The sequence below is a fragment of the Pipistrellus hanaki genome, assembly GCF_964339955.1.
Source record: "Pipistrellus hanaki genome assembly, chromosome: 2".
Taxonomy (NCBI): domain Eukaryota; kingdom Metazoa; phylum Chordata; class Mammalia; order Chiroptera; family Vespertilionidae; genus Pipistrellus; species Pipistrellus hanaki.
In genome coordinates, this window is record NC_140504.1 from 31585052 (window position 1) to 31611083 (window position 26032).

Below are 26032 nucleotides of genomic sequence, written 5' to 3' on the forward strand. Positions count from 1 at the left end.
AGCTGCCACCTGCACACTCCCTACCGGGGATGTGCCCACAACCAATATACATGCCCTTGACCTGAATAGAACCTGGGACCATTCAGTCCGCAGGCCGACGCTCTATCCACTGAGCCAAACCGGTTTCGGTGTGTTTTCTTGTTTGTCTGAAACAACTTGTGATTTCACATCTGCCAATTTACCCTTGCTCTCATTAAAACTTTAACTGAAAAATTTTTCTTTCAAAAAGTTTGACCCTATTTAGACAGGCATAGCTAAAATTCTTTCCATTCTTTAGTATTAACTAAAAACCACCTTTCCCTGAGGCAGTTGCATTGTATAAAAAGTAATATAATAAAAGTAAATAAAAATAAATACAGTGAAAGCAGAAACAAAAGGGAGGGAGAATGAAAGTAGGATAGATGGCTACTTGTAGGGAATCTTTAGCTGTATCCTCACTATGTGTGGATATTCATATAGCAAGTACTGTAACTAGTTTGCCTTTTAACCTCACTCCTCAAACCTTGTCAGATCTCCTTCTTCTAAACTGACAGTGCAGAGGGAAGGAGCATCATAGTTATTAAGACTAAGCAGAATGCTTCCATCTGGCATGCCTTTCAGGAATCCAGCCCACTAATTTTTGCTGTGGGTTTGATGACTCACCCCAAGATGCAGCTCAGGGAAGAAAAATTTCCTCATTTTGCAGAACTGCCAAATCTCATTCATTGGAGCAGAGGCTCCTCATTTGGGGCTCATTTTAAGATAGTTGTTTATCTGCTTATTTTATTTTTTTAAAATCTCTCTCAGCAGAGGGAGATTGCCATGATTCTCTAAATAAGCATACTCTTCCTCCTTTGCCCATAATGCTCCATCTTTTTGGCCACTGAGCCTAGTTCCCTTTTTTCCCCCCCCAACCCCAACTCAATCTGTTGGGACTCATTTGTTCCTGGAAGGCTCCAGTTTCTGTTTTCTATTGAGACATCTGTCAAGCTTACAGCATTTGAAAAATAAATCTTGTTTTTCTCTTCTTGTCTTCCTCCCCTTTAATAAAAAGCTGTTCATCTAGGCTCCTTTTCACTTATCATCTGCCCGCTTTATTTTAAAATCAGCATCATTCACGTTTGCTGAGTGCACAGTGCAGGCACAGTAGGCAGTCCCCTCCCAGCATCCCTTCTCCTGGGGGAGGTGCCTCCACCATCCTGTTCCACGGATGAGACATCAAGGTACCGAATTCAAGGGTTGACTCTAGCCTAAGGTCCCAGAGCTGGAAGTGACAACACAGAGCCTTATCCATCTGGCCCCGGAGACAATGCACTTTTGGAAAAGTTTTACTTTCTACAAAGAACATCTGTACCACAGAAGCACATTATAAAAGAACTCCTCTCCCTCCCACCCTGAGACAAAGTTTCCAGCTCTGTCCACTTAAAAAGAAAAGAAAAGAAAACCCTATTCGGGGGGCCTCTTGCCATGTAACAGGGCTCCTCCGGGCCCCTCTCCCAAGTTCTCGGCCAACGTGTCTTTTCTTATGACTCAGCTCGGCCGGCCCGCCAGGCGGGGGCCGCTCGGAGGCGCCGCGGCCGCTGGGGGCGAGGGCTCCGCGCCGCTCCGCTCCGCCCGCCCGCGCTCCGCAGCTGCCAGCCCGCCGCCGGCCGCCGCACCCGCGCCCGCGCCCGCCGCTCAGGTAACGGAGCCTTTCTCTTTGCAAAGTTTCCCCAGAGCCGCTGGGCGCTCCGAGGCTGCGCGGTCTGGGCGCAGCCTTCCGGCCTCCCCGCAGCCCCGACGGGCGGGCCGCACCCCTGCCCGGGTCCAGGGCGCCGACCGGGCATCTGGTCCCGGGGCCCAGGGGCGCTGGGGCTGCGGCGGCGGCGGGGCGGGGGCTGCTCCGAGGGGAGGCGCGGGGCACCGGGCTCAGGTCCCTCCAGGTCAGAGCCGGCCCCAGCGCTTCCAGCCCCGCCTCGGGCCCCCCGCCCATCTCGGCGAGCTGCTGGTCTGCAGAGCGGAGCCCGGCGGCCCCCGGGGCCCCTCTCTCACGTGGCCGCACCCGCGCACGTGCCCGCTGCGCTGCCCCTCGAGGCGCCCAGCGCTGCGCTCCTGACGCCCCCGCGCGGGGAATGCGCCAGACCCCGCGCCAGAGGAAGTCTGGGAGACGCTGTGGAGCCTGCGCCGGACTCTCCTAAGGCCTGGCTGACTCCCACATTTGCCATATGTTCTCCTTCTTCCACTGCTCTCCATCCTCCAGTCCGCCCCCAGTTCTTACCTGCTTATCTTCAGTTTCTCCTCCATTTGGGGTATCTGACTTTTTGGTGTACTGAGTGTGTTCTTTTGTCCCCCTCTGTTCGAATAGCAAGGGCACATACAGTATTCTTTACTTTTACTCTAGTTCTTAGCAGTTAGTCTTTGGTTATCATGGCTTGTGCATTCCTGAGGAGCAGTGTGATGGATCCTGGGCCTGTACATGCGACTGAGTTATTATTGGAGCGTCCTGAAGCCTCCATTAGCCAGGTAGGACATAGGACATGGGTGGGTATGAACCCACTGACCTTAACTGACCTTAAACACCTAGATAATGGTGCTACATCATAGGTTGGTGTAGTAGTCACTCCATTCACTTCAACCCACTAACAGTTCTTTGTTAATCATCCATGGCTGATGCAGATTAAGAAAGAGACTCAGCCCTAACTAGTTTGGCTCAGTGGATAGAGCGTTGGTTTGTGGACTGAAGGGTCCCAGGTTAGATTCCAGTCAAGGGCATGTACCTTGGTTGTGAGCACATACCCAGTGGAGGGTGTGCAGGAGGCAGCTGATCGATGTTTCTCTCTCATTGATGTTTCTAACTCTCTATCCTTCTCCCTTCCTCTCTGTAAAAAATCAATAAAATATATTAAAAAAAAGAGAGAAATTCAGTTATTGTCCTCCAGTATATATGTTGGAGTAATCTCCAATCTCTCAAGACTTCTAGGAAATATAAAAGTTAACTTCTCTTCATCAAGGTAATCTAGTGTATTATAGACTTTTATTATAAGACCAACAAAAACAAAATTATACAATTTATTAGTTGCTTACACAAAGCATTTTGAGGTTCAAGTCTAGAGGTCAATATTTATTTAGTCAACAAGTATTTGTCCAGTGGCAGGCATTTGTTCTTGGCACTGCCTTCTTGGAATATACATTGCAGTAGAGGGAGAGAGTATATATACAATAAATAGAAAAACACTTAACATAAAGCGCAAAGGGTGTGTGTGTGTGGCAGTTTAGAGTAGAATTGTAAGGGAGTGAGTCATGTGATACTTGGAGCAAGAGCTTGCCTGGTTCAGAGAACAGAAAATGCAGAGGCCCTGCATTCTGGTGTGTTCAATCATCCGCAGAGAAGCCAGGGTGGATGGAGTGGAGTGGAAAAAGGGGGGAAGTGAGATAAAATAGAGACTAGATAGTTCTGATGATTTAATAAGCCAATGGAATGAGTATCTTTTACTTGAAGTGACATTGGAAGCCTTTGGGGCATTTTCATCACAACTGTTGACAACAGAGCTGTTTACAGCATCACTCTGGCTATTGTGTTGAGACCAGATTGAAGGAAGGCACTGGGGCAGTGCAGGGGTGCCAATTAGGCTATAATAACATCCACGTGGCAGATGATGGTGGCTTAGACCAGGATGGTAACAGTGAGTTGGTGGAAAATTCAGATTCTGGCTATATAGGGTGGGGCAAAAGTAGGCTTACAGTTATTCATATGGAAAAATAATACAATAATTAATAAAATGATAATACAAGAATAAATTCCGTTGTGTGTACCCATGACTGTAAACTTACTTTTGTCCTGCCCTGTGTTTTTTGATGGTACAATCCACAGGATTTGCTGACACATTGTATCTGGAGTGTGAGACCAAAAGAAATGAAGGACTTTATTGCCTAAGTTACTGAACAGATAGAATTTCCATTTACTGAGATGGGGAAGAGAGCAGGAGAAAGATGTGGTTGTGAGGATAAAGAACTTGGATTGGGATATATTAAAAATTAGATGGATTTTAGATATCCAAGAAGGGATGTCCATCGTGGAGTCCGAAGGCCAGGTTAACTATATACATGTATGACTCTTCAGCATACAACTTGTTTTAAAAGCCAGGAGATTGGATAAATTCATTAAAAATGCATGAGATTAGAAAAGTGAAGAGGACCAAGGACTAGACCTTGGGGCACTCCAACATCATGAGATGAGGAACACCTACCAAAGGATGCTGGAAAGCTGTGTGCTAAGTAAGAACAGCAGAAGAGGGTGGAATCCTAGAAGCTAAACAAAGGATGTGCTTGAAGGGCCTGGTTAAGTGTTTTAATTGATTTACTAAATCAGTTCTTAATTAGTGACTCTGATGGTTGCAGTTTCCAGAGTGGTGGGTGGTTAAAGCTTGATTAGAATGTTTGACAGAGTAAAATAAGAGATATTGAACAATTTGATAGTGTATCTCTCTTGAATTTTATTATGAAGGGAGAGAAATGGAACATTAGTTGGAGGGCTATTGGATATATTGTAGTAAAGAGTTTTAAACATATGCAAACTAATGGTATGTTGTGATGCTAATTAAAAAGGGCCACTAGAGATACAAAATTGATGATATAGGAGAGGGGGGCAGTGTTCATAATGTTAACTGATATTAATTGAGGTCAATTCAATAACAACAGGACTTCCCAGTTTTGGGCATAGTGAAAAAGGAAACTTTATTCAGGGCAAATAGCTCAAGTGTGATACAGCATGGCTTATGCAACAACCCTCCTGTGAGGCAGCCCCAGAGCAAGACCCCTCCCTAGCTAGACAGAGTGGTGGCTCCACTCTACTCAGTCCACACGTCTTTGGTGTTTCATCTCTGGCCAGGAATCTCAGTCTTCAGTAGAAAGGGAAAGTGCACTCAGTAGCCAGAAGGTAGCTGATTTATATAGACAAAAGTCCCTATCTCTAATCCCTGATTGGTCTGTTCTCATGCAAATGAGGACTCCAAATCCTCACAGTTTGGTTGGTCTAAAAAGCACTGTTCTGAATGGTCAGAATGGAGCTGCTGTGATTGGTTGGTGACAATAAGGACTGGCACAGATGGCATGAACATAGTGCAGGCAAGCATTTCTGTGTGGGAGGCAGAAAGCATAGTGCAAAATTTTCCCTGAAGTGCCCTTTGGTGTGATAGGATCCTGTACAGAAATGGCTCCAAGACTCTAGTTGTTTTTGTTTTGTTTTGTTTTGCTTTGTTTTGTTTTGTTTTTTTTAATTGAGCCCAGTTGAAACACTGAGAGCCCTTCTTAATAGGTATCTTCTTTCTCAGGGTCCACCATAGGGAGAATTCAACAGAAGAGATTATCTGTTGTTAGATAATGGTATACTTATCTGTAGTAAAGAGAAAGAAGGTAGACTGTATGGACACGGATGAGGTGGAGGGTGTGGATGTTCTCTTTGGATCATTTCTCTTTTCTCATTATGGTGAGTGGCAGGCAGTTGAGGTCCAGGATAATTTGTAGGAGATGTTCTTTTTTTCCAACTTGGTCAGGGATCTATTTGATGAGAGAGTACGTTGAGATACTGAAAATTCCTTGAAACAAAGAACTTAGCATTTTATTAAGGAAAGAAGTGGAGCAACTGCTACCTTGATTGCTCCTTGGGAGAAGACTTAAAAAGGAAGTTGAGATTATGAAATAAAAGGTCAGTGCAAAGGAGGAAATATGCAAGATCACATCGTGAAATCTGGGGAAGGCTATGATGAGGAAGGTAAAAACATTGACTCTTAACTCCAGGGCTGTTATATAACTGTAGTAAAGTTCTAAGAATATTAGTCATATCACTGAGATACTTTTTAAGACCAAAGTGATCTAATCGACAACAGTGTTGGTGGTGGTGAATCTACTTATTAAGAGGCAATATCAGAGTCTAATACTGCTGGAAAGAGCTGATAGCTTGGGATAGATTCCAGGTTATATTTTGAAAATGACATGGTAAGAATGGATCAACAACAAATTGGGTGTAGAGGAAAGATAATATTTTGATAACATTGCTCATAGATATTGAGCAATTTGACAAGATGGAGAGAATTGTTGCAGTTGGAAATAGTAACTTGTTTGAGATGACTTTCAGTTACTTAGGGACCATTTGTTTATTGAATCCTAATTATAAAACAAGTTCCTATATGAGGTCTTGGCAGGAAATGGTGATACCAAGGTGGAAATGGCAGGATCCTGCTGTCAAATTACCATTACTACAGTAGTAGAGGTAAAAGAAAAGAATGTACACCAGCATTCTGAGAAACTTGATGAATGCCTTATGAAGAGCACCGAGGGCTTTGAGAGATTTACAAATTATTATGGAAATTATTAGACACTCAAAAATAGAGAAAATAGTATAACGAACTCTAGTGTACTCATCCACCTTACCAGTAGTCTGTTAATCTTGCATGGTGCGGGAGAGTAGGGAAGGGAGACTTTTTTTCAGTTTTTACATCAGGAAGGACATCATGAAGCCTCTCCTATATGGAAAGGAAGAAAGGACATCAAAGTAAGTTGTAGAGTTTTGGGCTGTACCTCCTGGGCTTGCTGTGTAACTTTCTGTTGCTCATTTGATCTCTTTATTCTTTCCTTTCTCTGTTAAATGCGATTGTTGCTCTACCTACATCAGGAGGTTGCAAGCTACGGGCCTCAGGTCAAATCCAGCCTGCTTGTGTACCAGTATTAAAGTTTTATTGGACCACAACTACCTCTGTCTGTTTGTTGGGTGTGTCTGCCTTTGTCATAGATTTAGAGTTGAGTTGTTGAGACAGAGAAGGTATGGCGAGAGAAGCCTAACATATTTATTGTCTAACCCTTTACAAAATGCTTTCCCAATCCTGTTCTGCATGTTCTCTGAGATTCCTTTAGCTCAATTTAGTATTAATAGCTAATATTATTTGAGCATTCACTACGAGGCAACACTGTTATTTTGTTTTGTATGTGGTAGCTCAATTAATTTCCCAAATTCTGTGTGGTATGTTCTGTTATTTCTATTAATGAAACTAAGGTATAAGGTGGGCCAAGTTACATAGTAATAAATACTGGATCCAGGCAATCTTTCTTTCAGCATCCATATCCTTAACAATAATGCTGCATTTTCTTTAGATTCACAGAATAAATACGTATATATGTAATAAGTAGTTTAATCCAATCATAGAATGGAAATTAATTCATAAATCAATGGTTTGCACTCAAGTAAAGTCCTATATTGTGATTACAGATGCATAGGCTTTAAGATGCTGACTAATCCTGAATGTACATTACAGCTGAAAAGTGTATGAAATTCAAATGTGCCTGGATAGAAAATTCTAGTGCATCATCATTTTCTCATGAAGCCTCACTGGATTTTTGAAAGCAAAACACTTTACTTAAAAAGTAAGTAAATATAAAATGATACAACACTAGGAGCCTATTATTGACTCTTATGGCAATATTTATCAGTTTTCAGGAGCCCATCCCTAGCATGTGACGTGATTGAGAAAAAAGATTAGGAGGTAGGGCCCCAGGGTTTTGGTCCCAGTTCTTTCCCAACTAGTTTCTGTGGCCCTGACTTGTCTGGCCATCATTCTTTTTTTTTTTTTTTTTAACTGCAAAATGAGAGGTAGCACATTTGAGGGCTTCCTGCATCTCTTAAATAGGAATGTATAATTTTTATAGGGTACATTCAGAGAAATAGTCGAGGTAACAACAGGTTTGTTAAGTCAAATATTTAAGCTTCCTTTTTTCTCTCTCTCTTCCCACATAGACACATGTACAGATATGTATAGAAATGAACATAAGCCTGTACATCTAATTACAAAGTCAATGTGATTTACAGTTGTATTTGGTGTATAGGCATTTAACCATCTATTCTTATATTTGTGTTTTTGTATTTGTTTGAGGAAATAGGTAAAACCCCGCCCTTCCCCAACCTGAAAACAGTTATGAGGAAAGTGAGGCTTGATGAATTCCTTGACCTCTGTGATCTGGAAGCGTATCTTATATTTTGTTGAGCAAAATTTGATTCATTGCTCAATTTGTTTGCCAGTTAAAAGCAAGCAGTATGCCTGGAATCAGGGTTTTCTGTTTTGCACTGTTGTCTGGGATATTGATGTCAGACAAAATTGTAATTTAATTGTTTTGACATTTTGATCTGAATGATTCAGATAAGAAAGGTGATTTATCTTGCTGAGAGACCTGGTATTTTGAGCTCAGCATGGTTTTTCCCTAACTACTTATTTATGAATATGGTTTCAATTTTTAAAAAGTTAGGTTTTCATCATAATGGAAATGCAAGCTCTCAGTATTAATTACCAAAATGTGATTTGATAGGAATATATTACAGGTATTTTATTTCTTAGATATTTCAGGCATGAAAAAACTTTAGGAAAGCTATGAATCCTTTAAACACAGATAATGAAAATTTATTCCATATTTTGACTTACTTTCTTGGTCTGTAATAAAATGTTAAGTGTTTTTTATATTACAGATGGCTTTTAGTCTTTATAAAACCTTGACATTTAAAATATTATTCATGAAATTCTTCAGTTTTAGGACTTACCTGTTGGTAAATTTATAATTCTGTGTAATCTGTGCTCATTTATTCCTACATAATAAATCCAGTTATCACTGGTGATAACATAACCTCAAATAATGCATTCCTAAATGTACTTTTAGATTCCTTATCTTTTTTTACATTTAGAAACTAGAGGGGAAAAACACAAACCAGAAGCATTTTTATTTATTTAAATATTTTTATTAAATTTATTGGGGTGACATTAGTCAACATGATCATATAAGTTTCAGGTATGGGTTTCTATGTTACAAAATCCACCCCAAAGTCAAATCTTCTGTCACCACATATTAGGATCCCCTTTTCCCCCATCACCTTCCTTCTGGCAACACCTACACTGCTGTATGTGTTCACTAGTTTCAGTTTTCTATCCCGCATGAGAGTGAAATCATATGGTTCTTAGCTTTTTCTGACTGACGTATTTCACTTATCTTGATGTTCTCAAGGTCTATCCAAGTTGTTACAAATGTCAGTATTTCATCCTTTCTTATGGCCAAACAGTATTTCATTGTGTATATGTACCACATTTTCTTTATCTAGTCCTCTATTACAGGACACTTAGATTGTTTCTATGTTTTGGCCACTATGAATAATGCTGCAATGAACAGCATTGCAACCAAAAGAATAAAGTCCTAGGAATGAACTTAAGGAAGTACATGAAAGATCTGTATCCTGAAAATTACAAACCATTATTAAAAGAAATAGAAAAAGACACATAAAAATGAAAAAAATATCCTATGTTCACGGATTGGAAGAATCAATATAGTTAAAATGGCCATAATATCCAAAGCAATATACAGACTTAATGCAATTCCCATCAAAATCCCAATGTCATTTTTTTTAAAGAAATAGAACGAGAAATCATCAGATTTGTATGGGACCATAAAAAAACCCTTAATAGCTAAAGCAATCCTGAGAAAAAAAGAACAAAGATGGAGGTATCACTGCTACCCAACTTCAAATTATACTACAGAGCTACAATAATCAAAACAGTATGGAATTGGCAGAGAAACAGATACACAGATCATTAGAACAGAATAGAGAGCCCAGCTATAAAACCACATGTACATGGACAGATAATTTTAGACAAAGGAGCCAGAATCACTCAAGGGAGTAAAGATAGTCTCTTCAATAAATGGTGCTGGGAAAACTGGAAAGCCACATGCAAATGAATGAAACTGGGAAAACTGGAAAGCCACATGCAAATGAATGAAACTGGATTGCAGTTTGTCCCCATGTACAAAAATGAATTAAAAATGGATGAAAGACCTAAATATAAGACCTGAAACAATAAGTTACAAAGAAGAAAGTATAAGTACCAAACTTAATGACCTTGGTCGTAGGGAACATTTTATGAATTTGATCCCAAAGGCAAAGGAAGTAAAGGAAAAAAGAAAAATAAAGTTGGGACTATGTCAAACTAAAAAGCTACTGCACAGCAAAAGAAACTGATAATAAAACAGAACAAAACAAAACCAACAAAGAGGCAGCCAATAATTTGGGAGATGATATCTACACTCCGACAAAGATTTAATTTCCAAAATATACAAAGAACTCATAAAACTCAACAACAAACAAAACTCAATCAGAAACACTTTTAAACAAATCATAATGCATCTGTAGTAATAGTGGTGTGTGTGTGTGTGTGTGTGTGTGTGTGTGTGTGTGTGTGTGTTTAACATGCTACTCAGTAACTTGACAACTTCCTGGGTCATATCCTGGTTCTAAGAAGCTCTTATATCCTAGTCAGCTCTATGAGGGCACCATTAATTTTTCTGAACAAAATCTGAAAGGTATTCCCCTCCAGGCTTCAGGACTTGAAGAGTGTAACCAAAGTGAACCCCGTCTGGAGCATTTGCAATAAGTCTTTGAAATACGAGTCATAGAAGTTAGCTTGACATTTTTAATTACATTTAGGTGATGAAAGCATCCTTAATCCGACCTCCTCAAGTGATGTGAATCTGATAGAAGAAGCCTTATAGTCTTGGGCCATTTCCCTGAATTTAATTTCGCCGGATTCCCAGAAAACATGCCAAATAAAAACAAGGTATTTTCAAGCAAAATGGCTGCTAATCATGCAGGAAGCCTATGACTCTTGTGTGTGTGTGCATGTTTGTAAAAATGCCGCAAGGCTTTACTGTTTCTGGTGGAGGTGAGGCTGTGCAAGTGATGTTTCCCAGGCAGGCTTTGGTTCCTAGAATAAGCCCCTTTCTAGTAAGTCACAGCTGAAATCATACAGTGCCAGTGTTATTGGTGAGGGTGGAGTCCTTAGGATGATGCGAGGAAAATAATTCCTAAGGCCCCCAGGGAGGATGGGGTTTTGTGGAAAACTTTATTGTTGATATAAAACTAAGGGAGTTCCTTACAGAGTCTCATCTCTGTCTCTTTCTCCATGGCAGAAGTCCAATCTTGTCTTCAGTAGGGCCAGAATGAAGGCCGCTACCCAGAATTTCTGCTCCTTATTATAGTCCAGTCCAGTATCTGACTCGCTTAGCTTAGTAAATTTATGGGTCTGTCAAGTTCAAAAGATTCATTCAGAATCTATAGAGCTATTTAAAGAGAAAAGACCCAGATGAGCCCTCTTAATAGAAGATTGAGAGATATGAAGGATTAGATGCCTGGAATGAGGAAGGTGAGAAAAGATGATATGTTTTAAAAGAGAGATGTCAGGTTTGAGGATCATGGGGAAGTGGGGAAACTGAAGGGTGTTTGTTTAGTTGGCTTTCTCGGATCCAGTGTCAAATACGGTGATATGGGAAGAACTTGCAGTGGACAGTGGCTAGGAAGAATGGTTATTTAGAATTTTAAGTATCTGCACTGATTTCATTCAGTTATCTTAGTTCAGTTGTAGAATCTCTGAGTGACTCACCCTCAGAATGGGAATTGCTGATTTTTAAAGCCCTTTAGGATTCTCAAGTGAAGTGTACCACTGTCAGCTTCAAAGGTTCATTTGGATAGTTTCTTCACTTTGAAATGGGATCATCTGGAGCTTTTCAAAGTGGCATTAGAGTTCATAATGACAGCAAACTTTTAGTTTATTCATGTTTCCAAAACACTTGGATGTTATATCATATGTGTTCTATAGTTATGAAGTGATGTGAAAAAAATTACTTAATTTTTTTGTAATTAAAAAATTACTTAATTTTTTTGTAATTCACATTGTTAATGCCATACTGGCAACATTACTGAGATTAAAGTTCAGAGCTGCTTTACAGATGTTCTGGCTTTATAGGGACATATATGCATGCATAAATAATGACAATGACATCCATAAATAATCTCCAACAAATGAGAGGACATACTTGAGTACATTCAGAGTTATGGGCATCTGGTATTGAACATAGAATAAAGCATACTGATAACTACTTTTTTTCATATCATTGAAGCCCTAAATGTGTTTTCCTCTGATCGGGAAGATAAAGAATTCAAAGTTTAATTTTGTGTTTGGTTAACAGTTTTGTTTGTGTATAAAAGCAGTGTGGGGGGAAATGGGAATATTTAGCATTCTTTTTTTAAAAAATATATTTTTGTTGATTTCAGAGAAGAGGGAGTGGGAGAGAGAGAAATAGGAACATCCTATATAATGAAAGCCTAATATGCTAAGTGTCCAGTGGTCTGGTTGTCCGTTCAACCAATCAAAGCGTAATATGCTAATGATATGCTAAGGCCACTCAACTGCTCACTATAACGTGTAGTGATCACCAGGGGGCAGATGCTTAGACCAGTAGGTTAGCTTGCTGCTGGGGTCTGGCCAATCGGGACTGAGTGACTTGGGCTCGACACTCCCTGGAGCCCTTCCATGGTCCCTCCCTGGCTGGCCAACCTCCTGCATCCCTACCCGGCCCCAATCGTGCACTGGTGGTTTCCTTCGGCTTGGCCTGCTGCCTCTCGCAATTTAGGCTGAGAGATCCCCCCACCCCTGAGTACACAAATTTTGTTCACTGGGCCTCTAGTCTGTATTTATATAAAAGCCTAAGTGACCTGGCAACAGGTCGACCAACCGCCATGGCATGCTGACTACTCCCTGGTGGTCAATATGCTACCACAGCGGGAGCACCACTCAGCTGACCAACAGGTGCCAGATGCAGGTCTCATGGCTGGCTGCCACAGCATGGAGGCTGCAGCCTGGAGGCCATAGCCCGGAGACAATAGCAGAGGGGCAACTAGCCTAGTGAGTGAGTGGCAGTGGTAGGCTCAGTGGGACCAGGATGAACAGGAGCAGCAGGCAGGAGTGGCAGGCAGCATTGTACTGTTGTTTTGGCTCAATCTCCGCAGGCCCCGCTGAGGGTCCATACCATCCATGCACTGGGCCTCTAGTCAGTGATAAGAAAGAAACATTGATACACTGCCTGCTGCATGACCCGCACTGGGGATCAAGCCCAAACTCAGGCATATGGCCTGATCAGGGATCAAACCTTGAACTTTTGGTTTCATACATCAATGCTCAATCACTGAGCCATGCTGGCTGGGCCAGCATTTATTCTTATTTGAAGAAGTGTGGATGGAAAGATCCAAGTGATATAGGTTATGCTTTTAAGACTTGTTTACTTATTGTGCCATTTTCTGATAGCAAAGTACAGCTATTTAAAAATAGAGTATTACTCTGATTTTTATTACATTAAATTCAAAATGAGTTTCAGTGAGCATTTTTTTTAAAAAAAATAACACACAAACATTTTATGTTTACAAACATTTATTTTTCTAATTAAAACAATAGTCATTGCTGAACGTTCAGAAAGCCTAGAAAAGTATAGATAAATGTACTATAAGAGTTGCTCTTTATTATTATTATTTTTAATATTTTATTGATTTCTTATAGAGAGGAAGGGAAAGGGATGGAGAGTTAGAAACATCGATGAGAGAGAAGCATCAACCAGCTGCCTCCTGCACACCCGCCGCTAGGGATGTGCCCACAACCAAGGCACATGCTCTTGACCAGAATTGAACCTGGGACCTTTCAGTCCACAGGCCGACACTCTATCCACTGAGCCAAACTGATCAGGGCAGAGTTGCCCTTTAAAATTTCACCAGTTTTCTTCTGATTTTTTTTTCTTTTCTATTTTGGGTTTTTCCTTATATTTTTAGATTATGTCAGAAATTTTAACATTCTGCTTTCTCAACATAACATATATAGAATATTTTAGATATTATTTTGTGTAATTATTCATGACTGCATGATACAACACCTCACTTGACCAAAATAAACCTATTTTCCTGTTGTTGGACATTAAATTACTTGCATAACTGTTGCAAGTTTAAATTAATGTTTGTTTTGTTGAGTTTTTCCTATTCAATTGAGCAAGCTTATTAAAAAGACTTTTTAAGATTTGATTTTTCATTTCTCCTTTCATCCTCTCAATTACATGCTAGCTAATTCCTTGAATTTTTCCTCCCCATTCTTTGTAATATGAAAAACTCATTGTTCTCCACTGCTGGTATGCCAACTTTATCTTAGCTGCTATGGATGTATTGCAGTTATACAAAGTATATATGGCTCCTTTCACTTAGTTACCATGAACCTTAATAGAACATCTTCATGCAGCTGGAGAGCCATGAATATACTTGAGAGAATATATTCAAAGGACCTAATTAGAATGTAAGGAATCAAATACTCCTTATTCACTATACAGTTTACATTTTTTTTTGCTACTATCAAGCATTTACCTCAGCTAGTTATGCAAAAGGAAGTCTTTTATGTCAGTATTAATACCAATGACTGCATGAATTATTGATTTTTAATGTATAATTTATTTTTTATTGATTTCAAGAGTACAAGAGTTTGTCAATATCATAAACATTCTATTGGCTATTTGGGTCATATCTGAGTTTAATAATTATATTTTTTTCAATAGATTTTATTGTTTTGTAGAAAAAGATGGATAGATAGTATTGAGGACAAGATTATTGAACAAAAATGCTTGCTTTTCAGATTCCTTGATAAGGATTTTTTTTTCTGCTTTAAGATCTTTGTATTTATATTGGAAAGAATACTGCTACTTTGTGCCAAAGTAGGTTACTATTCAAATGAATATGTATATTTTTGGGAAACTTGACTAAACATTTCTTACTCTAAGCTCAATGGTAGTTATTTTGAAAAAACCTTTGTGAAATAAAATTTAATTGAGTGTTGAAATTATTTTTGTAAATAGTCACAAAATATGTTTATAAATCAAGGTTTACATTTTTTGATGTTATTAGAGTTTCTCTTCCACATTTATCTTATATCCTTTATACCACATTTATCTTATATCCTTTATCTTATATCATTTATCTTATATAATAAAAGCCTAATATGCTAAGTGTCTGGTCATCCAGTTGGCTGTTCAACCAATCAAAGCATAATATACTAATGATAAGCTAAGGCTACTCAACCTCTCACTATGACGTGCACAGACATTCCAACTGATAGGTTAGCTTGCTGTTGGGGTCTGGCAGGTCGGGACTTAGTGAGATGGGGTGGACATTGGACATGCCCTGGAGCCCTCCCACGGTACCTCCCTGGCTAGCCAACCTCCCATGACCCTCGACAGGTCCAATTGTGCACCAGTAAGGTCCCTTGGCCTGACTTATACCCTCTTGCAATCCAGGACCCCTCAGGGATGTAAGAGAGCTGGTTTTGGCCTGATCCCACAGGCCAGGCTGAGGGACCCCACTAGTGCACAAATTTATGCACCGGGCCTCTAGTACTTAAATAATTCTAAGACAATATTCTCTGTGTGTATGTACACACATGTATGTGTGTATGTGTGAGTTTTGTTCTTCAAATATCTCTGTTAAAATTAGTGTAAAGAATGAAGAGCTTATCTGCTACTATGTACTCTACACTTCACATCTCATTAAAAGGATAATTTGAGGTGGAAATAATGATGCATCCCCTATCTTTCCAAATGGAGAATTTGTTACCAATTTGTTTTCATAAATCTAATAGCATCGTAATTAAACTTTCTTTTCCTATGATTTTTTAGTTAATTTAATAATAAAGTAATTCTCAAAATATTTAACAAATATCCATTACTATGAAATCTTTTATAGATTTTTATGAACAGAAATATAAGTACTACGAAAATCAATGAAAAGTTGCCAAGATGAAATGGAAAAATCTTCAGTATTGTATATGTTTCTCTATGTGAAATGGCTGATGCTCTGAAAAATATAGATCTGGAGTAAAAATTGACAAGTCTGTATAATTTAAAGAGTGTTGATAGAGAGGTGTCACGATATTCTCCTTGGAGTTACGAGTTAATTGTTCTCATGGCACACTCTTGAAGTGCAAGAAAGAAAGAAAAGGTGAAAGGACCCTTTAGAACAACACACAGTGAAGTTAGCTAAAATGAGCCAGATTACAGAGTTAGATTTACGAAATTAAGTGTTTGTTTTCCTTTTAATTGTTTGATTGGTTTATAACATAGAGATACTTGTAGAGCCTAGTTTATAAAAATGGTAATCCAATAATCCTAAATCACTGTTCTGTCATATAGTTATAAAGCTATTTGTGAACAGTCTATGTACCTCTGGGCTTTAATTAGCCATGAGAACCTGCAGAGCTTAAAGTGAAAGTAATTGTTCAGCCTCTGATAACTTGGGCAAAGTGAATCACCTTCTTTAGATGAATGCCACATAAAACAAACTGTTGTACAGAACACAGAGGAACATACAGTTTTGTTGCTAGGTCTGGGAGGGGAGATTTACAGATTTTTGTGAGGTCCTGCAGAGAATCCAGCAAAATCTGCATTATAGCACATTATCTCCTACGGGGAAGAACCAGCAGGACTGCTTGTGGTTCTCAACTGTCTCTGCTCTGTATGCACTTGTCCTGCTCTGTAAAAAGTCCTTCACTTGTTGGAAACAGGAGCAATGTTGTAACACTGAAAGAAAAGGATAAAAAGATAATGGAAAATATCGACTACATGAGAAGGACCTCACAGCCAAGCTTGGCAGGAAGACTGGAAGTCAAGTTGAAGGGTGGTTAGATAAGCTGATATGATTTGGCATACATTTTTTTCTTTTAATTTCAGTCAATTTTATGTAGCTACCAGTATGCACTGGTATTGTATGGTGGTTTTATTTCTATTTTTAAAAATGTATCTTTATTGTTCAGAGTATTACAGATGCCATCCCCCTTTTTCCCCACTCATTCCCCCCTTCCACTTGGCTCCCACTCCATCCCTGGCCTTCATATGCTCTTTATTTTAAGAAATAGCTATCAAATTGAAAGGGGAGAAAACCATTAAGTTGAGTAAAGAATACCTGATTTACAGGTTTATTTTGTGTAATAATACTACATACTAAATTTAATGCTACAGTTTAATATCTCCCTCCATTTTTAAAAAATTTGTAGTCAGATTTTTAAATTACTTTCTCTCTTAAGCACCTGTTTATATAAAGAACTAGGCGTGACTTAACGAATGCAGTTGATTAAGAAATAAATTTAGCTGAGACTGGTTTGGCTCAGTGGATAGAGTGTCAGCCTGCGGACTGAAAGGTCCCAGGTTTGATTCCAGTCAAGGGCATGTACCATGGTTGCGGGCACAACCCCAGTAGGAGGTGTGCAGGAGGCAGCTGATCGATGTCTCTCTCTCATCAATGTTTCTAACTCTCTATCCCTCTCCTTTCTTCTCTGTAAAAAATTAATAAAATATATTTTTAAAAAAAGAAATAAATTTAAAAGTAATCACTAAAGGTTAGAAGACCAATTTTGGAAATTATGAAGCTGATATGTATGGGTAGGAAAAATAAGGAATTCCAAACAACTGAATATTTCTGAGTTACAACATTTCTTGTTTTTTTGTTTTTTTAAAACTATATATTTTATTGATTTTTTATAGAGAGGAGGAGAGAAGGATAGAGAGCTAGAAAAGTCAATGAGAGAGAAACATCGACCAGCTGCCTCTTGCACACTCCCCACTGGGGATGTGCCCGCAACCCATGTACATGCCCTTGACCGGAATCTAACCTGGGGCCTTTCAGTCTGCAGACTGACACTCTACCACTGAGCCAAACCGGTTTCGGCAACATTTCTTGGTTTTAATCTTTATTATTTATCTTGATTTAGACCTTATTGTCTTCAGTTTGAAGGTTGATTCCACAAACTAATGTTCAAGTCCTTTATTAAGTGTTTTATATTTAAAGTATGTGAGACCTTAGTGCGTTATTCTAACCTATATCTGTAACAACTTTTAGTTTAAACAGTGATCAGTTTTTTAGTAGAAGAAATTTATCCATAAGTTAAACTATGTAATAATCTTAAGGTTAGTTGTTAGATACTTTATTTGGGTGTGATTTTACCCAATCTCTTATACTTACTTACTAGAAGCCTGGTGCACGAAATTCTTGCACAGGAGGAGAGTGTCCCTCAGCCCACACTGAACCTTCTCCAATCTGGGACTACTGGCTCCCAACTGCTCCCCTCCCTCTGCCTGATTGCCCCTAATGACTTCTGCCTGTCAGCCTGATCACTGCCTAACCACTACCCTGCCAGCCTGATCGACGCTTAACTGCTCCCCAGCCAGCCCGATTGCCCCTTAACTGCCCTCCCCTGCAGGCATGGTCCCCCCCCCCCCAACTGCCCTCCCTTGCTGCCCTGGTCTCCCCCAACTGCCTTCTTCTGCTGGCCTGGTCAACCCTAACTACCCTCCCTGCTGGCCTTATTGCCCACAATTGCCCTCCCCTGCAGGCCTGGTGCTCCCCACAACTGCTCTCACCAGCAAGCCTGCCCCCCCCAACTGCCCTCCTCTGCTGGCCTGGTCTCCCCCAACTGCCTTCTTCTGCTGGCCTGGTCAACCCTAACTACCCTCCCTGCTGGCCTTATTGCCCACAACTGCCCTCCCCTGCAGGCCTGGTGCTCCCCACAACTGCTCTCACCAGCAAGCCTGCCCCCCCCCAACTGCCCTCCTCTGCTGGCCTGGTCACCCCTAACTGCCCACAACTGCTATCCCCTGCAGGCCATCTTGTGGTGGCCATCTTGTGTACAAATGGGGGCAGCCATCTTTGACCACATGGGGGCAGCCATCTTGTGCCTTGGATTGATGGTCAATTTGTACAATACTCTTTTATTAGATAGGATTGTAATTTCTGGCATTTTTCAAGAGGAGACAAAAGCTGTCTTGTCGTTATGCCATAAACATTGTCTTAAGGAAAAAACTTATTTCTGCTTCACATAGCAGTGGTAGCATAGTTTATAAACTTCACACAATTTTTTAAAATAAAATTGTTGCTATTATGTTTTCATTTGACAGAATTTGTTGAATATAATAACCAGTCACTCCAGGATTCTAATGCATTAAAGTCAGTTAAATGGAATGTTGGGTTTTGACAAAATTACAAGTAAATGTGCCGAAACCGGTTTGGCTCAGTGGATAGAGCGTCAGCATGCGGACTGAAAGGTCCTGGTTTGATTCCGGTCAAGGGCATGTACATTGGTTGTGGGCACATCCCCGGTGGGGGATGTGCAAAAGGCAGCTGGTCGATGTTTCTCTCTCATCGACGTTTCTAGCTCTCTATCTCTCTCCCTTCCTTTCTGTAAAAAAATCAATAAAAATATATTTTAAAAAAATTACAAGTAAATATTAAGTTAGATTATTGTATAGATTAGTTTATTGGATCAACTGTCACTTTCAAGAAGGTAATACTTTGCCGAGACCGATTTGGCTCAGTGGATAGAGCATCGGCTTGCGGACTGAAAGGTCCCAGGTTCGATTCTGGTCAAGGGCATGTACCTTGGTTGCAGGCACATTCCTGGTGGGGGGTGTGCAAAAGGCAGTTGATCAATGATTCTTTCTCATCGATGTTTCTAACTCTCTATCCCTCTCTCTTCCTCTCTGTAAAAAAATCAATAAAATATATTTTTTTAAAAAAGAAGATAATACTTTAAGATACACTATTATTTTTACCAGAGAATTGCACTGGTGGAATTTCTCCATTGCTAGTGGGAGTGGGATCCTTGGGATGCCTCTGAAATAAGAATTTCCAGAGGTCCCCATGGGCGTATGAGGTGTGGTAGAAAGCTTTACTTGTGAGAAGTCATATTCCTCAGTTTCAAAATTCTATTTCCCTTAAACCAGTCCAGGAAAATGTGCAGCTGGGGCTTCAGCAGAGCTAGAAGCAAAGCCAGTGCCCAGAGTTTCCATTCCATGGTGGGGTTGAGTCCAGCACAGCTTCAGGCTAATCGCAGGCCATCAGTGTGTGGGTCCACATGGCTGTGGGTGTGAGCACACATCCCCTGCATCCAGAGTCCCAAGAGAGCAAGAGGGCCAAGAGAGGAAACACCCTTTGTTGAGGAGCTTATGTAGCTCAGATTTCATACACTTGCAATAGCCACGCCTATTCTGGCTAATGACCTGGTTCCAGGTGTGACTGACAGATAATTACCTTTCCTGTCACCTACTCTTACTGGGCATGGGTCTATTCTCTCTGTGTCCAGTCCCTTACCTGAGGATCTGCAGGGAACAATGTCAAACTGCAGTCTCCTGGCACAGATTCACGCCCATATTATCTGGCCTTCCATGTGTTCCCTTCCTATCAATTACAACAGTATCATTATGATTCACTTTCCAAGTGAAAAATGTTACATGAAATATGAAATTATTCCTGATATTTTTCTTCTTGTAATAATTAGAATAAATTCTTGTAGAATATGAAGGAAGAAGTGATCACACTGTCATTTTTAGCATTTTACAACACTTATTGAGCAGTGCTTTATTTATAAAGATCCAAGAAATCTTGGTATCTTGCTTCAGGAACAGTACTTTAATGATTAAAAGATATTGATCATTTCAAAATTTATCTTTTCTCAAACAAAAAACTTTTTCTTGAAGAATCCTTACATTAAAAAGATTGGGCATATGCTTCTTAAAAATAATTGTTCAAATAATTGATCTTTAAAAAGTAATTTTACACAGTTGAACTATAAAGCTTTTATCTTCACATGTCAACACCATTAATAAAACTTGCTAGTGACCCTTTCCCAAACAGGAACTGGTTTTTATTCACCATCGCATCCCTAAGTCCAGCACAAGTGTCTCTCTAGTTCACAGTACATATTCAATGATGTTTACTGAATGAGTTTCAGCATCTTCTCTCCCAGCGACTGACTTTTCACTATTTAATCAAGCTAAGATACCAAATTTGTTATATAATCCATTGAAAGTTCAAACAAATTTAAATGTTTCCAAATACAGTTCTTAATTATATTTGAATTACTGTGCTTTTCTGCATGAGGAGTGATCATTTGAACAAAAAATCAGGTGTCTGAAATACCATGCACTTTTCCTTCTAATACTTTTCCTATATTATGTCAATTTTCTGTGCATAGTAAATATCTGTTTCTGATATCAATATTTTATTTTGGATAGTTCTTCAATATTTTCCTTCTGCTTATTAATGTATACTCACCTTTATTTCTTGTGGTCTTATGCCCTAATTCCTAAAAAATGCATGCACTTTTTTTCCTTTTATTTTTATTTCAAGTTTTTCACTTTTCTTAGCACTTCCACTGCTCAATCTTTAGTGTATGTGCCTGTTTGTGTGTATATTTGTAGAGATAAGATTGCTATAACAAAGACACCAAACACTGACATTGGGTTGAATAAGAAAGAAGCTTATTTCTCTACAAATCTATGGTACATAATCCAGGCTGTCAAAGTGGTTATCCTCACAAGGTTACTAGTCCCAAGGTTATTTTATCTTAGATGCTGTCCCTACCTGAAAGGTTAAATCTGAATCACTGCCATGTCTGCATTCTAGTTTTAGAAAAGGGAAGAAAGGGCAGAAGTGCAAGGCATACAGTTTCCTTTTAAGCAAGTGGCCAATATTTTGACATTTCATTGGTTAGAACTTTGTCACATGACTGCATATGGCTTCAAGGAAGCTGGGAAGGACAGTCTTTATAAGGTGCCCTTAAATTCTGTTACTATAAAACCACTACTAATTTTTAAATTGCACTTATACTAGAGGCCCATTGCATGAAATTTGTGCAATGGGGAGGTAAGGGAAAGTGTCCCTCAGCCCGGCCTGCACCTTCTCCAATTTGGGACCCCTCGGGGGATGTCTGACTGCCCATTTAGGCTCGATTTCTGAGAGATCGGGCCTAAACTGGCAGTCGGACATCCCTCTTGCAATCCAGGACTGCTGGCTCCTAACCACTTGCCTGCCTGCCTGATAGCCCACCTACCTATACCCCTGCTGGCCTGATTGACACCTAACTGCCCCCCTACTGGCCCAATTTTCCCTAACTGCCCTCCCCTAAGGTCTGGTCACCCCCAACTGCCCTCCCCTGCCGGCCATCTTTTGGCAACGTGGGGGTGGCCATCTGGTGATGATGTGGGGGTATCCATCTTGTGATGAAAGGCCATAAGGGTCAATTTGCATATTACCTCTTTATTATTATATATAGGATTATGCTAGTTGGTAGTCTTGTTTCATTTTTCCTATGGGGCAATTAAGAAAAGAATCAAGAGAAGGACATAGCATTCATTTTTTTATGTGGAATGTGTCTGCTGTGACCTAGCCGCATGGTGTGTTAAACATAATTAGTAAGACTCCCAATGAGGAAGGAAAATCTTAGGAAAAATTCATTTTGCTTCAGGTGTGGATGAGCCCATGTAAGTACTTGCCTTTTAGCATCAACCTCAATAGAATTTGGTTTGGAGAGGTAATATTAAGGGAGATTGGGTTTCATACACAGGGCATCTGAGTACCTTTTGTTAAACAATAGTTTTTCTTAATGTTACCGTTACTGGTATAACTTTTCATTTTCTTTCACAGAATTTTAATTCCCAATGATGCTTTTATATAGTCCATTGTCTACAACTTCTTAGATTAATGAATTCAGAACTTATTAGAATTTTTTTTTCTTTGTGATTTATATATTCCATCTGGGAATGCAAGGCTTTTCACATGGAGCTCTGTGGAACTCAGTGCATTGTAGAAGCCCATGGAATTCATGGACTCTGTGCATTGCTGGTGGGAGCCTAAAATATCAATCACTTGGGGAACAATTTGTTAATATTTATGAAACTTAGGAATGCATTTACCTCTTGATACAGCATTTCTGTTTCAATATGTATACTTGGACGTGAGACATGTTGTATTTATAAGGTTGCTTGTTGTGATATTGTTTATAATAGTAACGATTGGAAATATCCTGAATAACTATCAATTAGGGACTGGTTAAATGAACAACTTTATTTTTTTTAATGGAATACTGTATAGCTATATAAAATGAAGAAGCTGTATAAATATTGAACTGGGATAAAAAAAACAAGGAACTTTTACCAATTGCAACAGCATGGATGGAACTGGAGAGCATTATGATAAGTGAAATAAGCCAGTCGGAGAAAGATAAATATCACATGATCTCACTCATATGTGGGATATAATGATCAACATAATTTGATGAACAAGAATAGATCCAGATACAAATGGCAGGGGAGTTCATTAGAGAGCAACCAAAGACTTGTATGCATGCATATTAGCATAACCAGTGGACACAGACACTGGGGCTGTGGGGGCTTGACTGGGGTGGGAATGGTTGAAGGAGGGGAGGGTGTCAATCTGGGAAAAAGGAAACGTATGTAAAACTTTATACAATAAGTAAATTAAAAAAATAAGTATTGAAATGAAAAACTCTATGATTTAGTATGATGTGAAAAAAAAGTTCAGAAAAATATTATGTGATAAGACTCCCATGTAAAAAGGGAATATAAAATATATTCATATGTGTTTGTAAGCACCTAAAATATTTCCCACAAAATTACAAATAAATATGGTGGAACCAAATCATTTTTATTTAGGGATTACTCTCTAAGAAATCTCTTAGGAATCTTAATTTTATCCAAATGAAATTGCCTTTTTTTTTTTTGAGAATCAGGATTTATTTTCTAGTATCTATCTTCTGGCACATTCCGTGGTCACATCTGTACTTCATGAGAAAATTCTGAGTTAGAATTTGTCTGGAACTGAGGAATTGAAATCATTTGTGCAAGGCAGCCAGGCGCTCTTACTTAGCCTTCAGTTAGTTCTTAATCATGTTTATTATACCTTGTCCAGTTTGAAGATCATTCTGTTTGATAGAAGTAAATAGGAATTGAATAGTTTAATTTTCAGTATCATTTGTTTCCATTCATTCAGCAAGTGTTTATTGACCGACTAAGTACACAGCATTGCTCAGGATGCTTGAGGACAAGGCTCTGGAAGCCAGACTTGCCCTCTGAGAGTACCAGTGTTTGTGTGTGTGTGTGTGTGTGTGTGTGTGTGTGTGTGTGTGTGCGCGCATTTAGGCGGGATTAGTCAGAATCACAGAAAGAGGGAGGCATCACAAAATTCCATTCATAGTGTTTCTCTTTGTTTTCAGTTTGTAAGATCTCTTTGTTTCTTTGCTTTAGTGTATTTATGATTTTATTAAACTTGAGGACAACATCATTGTGTTCTGCCAACCTTCATAATCTCAGCCTCCACCACTAAGCATGCGTTGTATCTCATAGAGGTATGAATCGCAAGTGTTCTTCAGAACCAGATGTTCCCTTCTCATATTTGTGTTTACCTATTTTCCTATATCACTACCTTCAATGGATAGGATAAATGAAAATATCAACTCCGGTTGAATCCTATAGTTTTCCACTTAGGATTGTATAAATGTTTTTTTTTTTTAATTTATTTTTATTTTCTGACAGAAGCATGAATGTGGCCCAGTATAAAGGGCATAGTCTTTGGAATTAGAGGGATTTGAGTCCAAAGGCCAATTCCTCCTCCAGTTAGCTCTCAGATATTCCCTGTGTTTGTTAAAAACTTCAAACTTAAGTTTCCAAATTTGCAAAATGGGGCTAATAATACTTATCTTGGTGAACTTTCCTTTATCTCCTAATGTTTGCCCTGCCCTGCAGTCAACTTGAATCAATGGATCTGGATAGTGATTGAGGATTGTTACTATGTTTGATCTCAGCCAGAAGGCAGAGATGCTACAGGACTGTTGAATTTTGAAAACCTTAGGGCGTGAGTGGGGTGTTGGGGGGAGGCAGTGGATGGGAAGATAAGGATGCATATGTAATACCTTATTCAATAAAGAAATTAAAAAAAAGAAAATACCATTTTCTGCTTAACTAAGTCAATTCTACAAAGGACGTTCAGTTCTATACTCACTTTTCAGTGCTAAGAGCCATAATCACATGCTATTTTCTCCTCTGGCTACTAGTAAGAGTCGTCTGATTTTCTCTAAATGAAACCTTTTTTTCCTGTGACCTTGACTTATTTTATATGTCAATGGAATTCGGTTTCATAGTTGGGAGACTGAATTATTTCCCTTTCAGGATTACTCTGTTTACTTGCCAACCAGTGTTTCTTAGTGAAAAGATAATAATGTGCCTAGACATATTTAAGGGGCATTAAAATTAAGTTAATCATTAAGATAGTGCCTTATCTCATGAGAATGATATAAAAGTTGCAGGAGGTGTCTATGTTTTCTTTTGTCTTGCTGTGGGGGGTGATAGGGAGAGTGGGGTAAAAAGGACTGATACGATAATAACTTTGGGCTAAGAAAGATAACTGTTTTGGAATTCACTACTGAATTAAATGTTATTTATTAAATTCATATTTTGAGACTAATATAAAAAGCACCCTCCTTCACAACTCGGCTTAATAGAAATTATGTAACATTCTCTAAATAATGCCTCACTGAATATAACATATTTCTAGTGAAAATTTCTTCAGGCTATTGATTCACAGATTTTAATTAACAAAGTTGAAAGTAAGATTCTTTTAAAAACACTGAATGTAGTCATGAGGATTGAGTTTGAAAATTCAGGTCACAAGTTTCCATTTATAAATGAAGCATTCACAAGTCATATTAGAAATGAGCATTTTTGACTGAAGAATTATAATGTAGTAGTTAATGAGGAATAAAAGTTAAAGTGTATTTTGCCAGTGATTTTTGTCATTACTGTAAGCATGAACCAACCTAACCTATAAACCAGAGAATTTGAAAGTCAGTAGTATTTACATAGTAATTGGAGTGAATAGACAGTTGATGAAATCTATATTTTATACTTTTATTTCTTTTAAAATTTTACTACTACCACTTAATTTTTTATTTACTTGAAAAAATCTTTTACTTTCTTAAATTTACTTATTTTACATTTTTAATTTTTTTTTCACATAATTGCAGATGTCCCCTTTTCTCCATCCTTTGCCCACCTCCACCCACTTTCACCTTCACCTTCACCTCCCTGAGCCTTCAGCAAACTACCGTCCCTCTCCATGGGGTATGCATATATGCTCTTTTTCTAGAACCCATTCTTTCTTCCTCATAGGATCCTCTTTTTCAGACATCGTAATTATGTTCATTTCTCTAGTGCTTGTTATTCTGGGTCAGGCACTATACTAAGTGTGGGATCTGAAAAATGAGTGAGACAGGTGTTTTGCTTTCAAGGGTCTTCTAGAATGCTACAGAAGAACTACATAGGCATTTTCATCATTCTATTGAAATCTCAG

At 39.1% G+C, this 26032-nt stretch overlaps 1 protein-coding gene across 3 annotated transcripts in view; it reads left to right on the forward strand.

Annotated features, from left to right (window-relative positions):
- The first annotated feature begins 1521 nt into the window (after positions 1 to 1521).
- Positions 1522 to 26032, forward strand: part of NAALADL2 (N-acetylated alpha-linked acidic dipeptidase like 2) — a 1087185-nt gene continuing 1062674 nt past the window's right edge. For all 3 annotated transcript variants that reach the window (XM_084874166.1, XM_084874168.1, XM_084874169.1), the window contains exon 1: positions 1522 to 1660. The gene's annotated coding sequence lies outside the window, so the exon portion shown is untranslated. The remainder of the gene's footprint in view (positions 1661 to 26032) is intronic.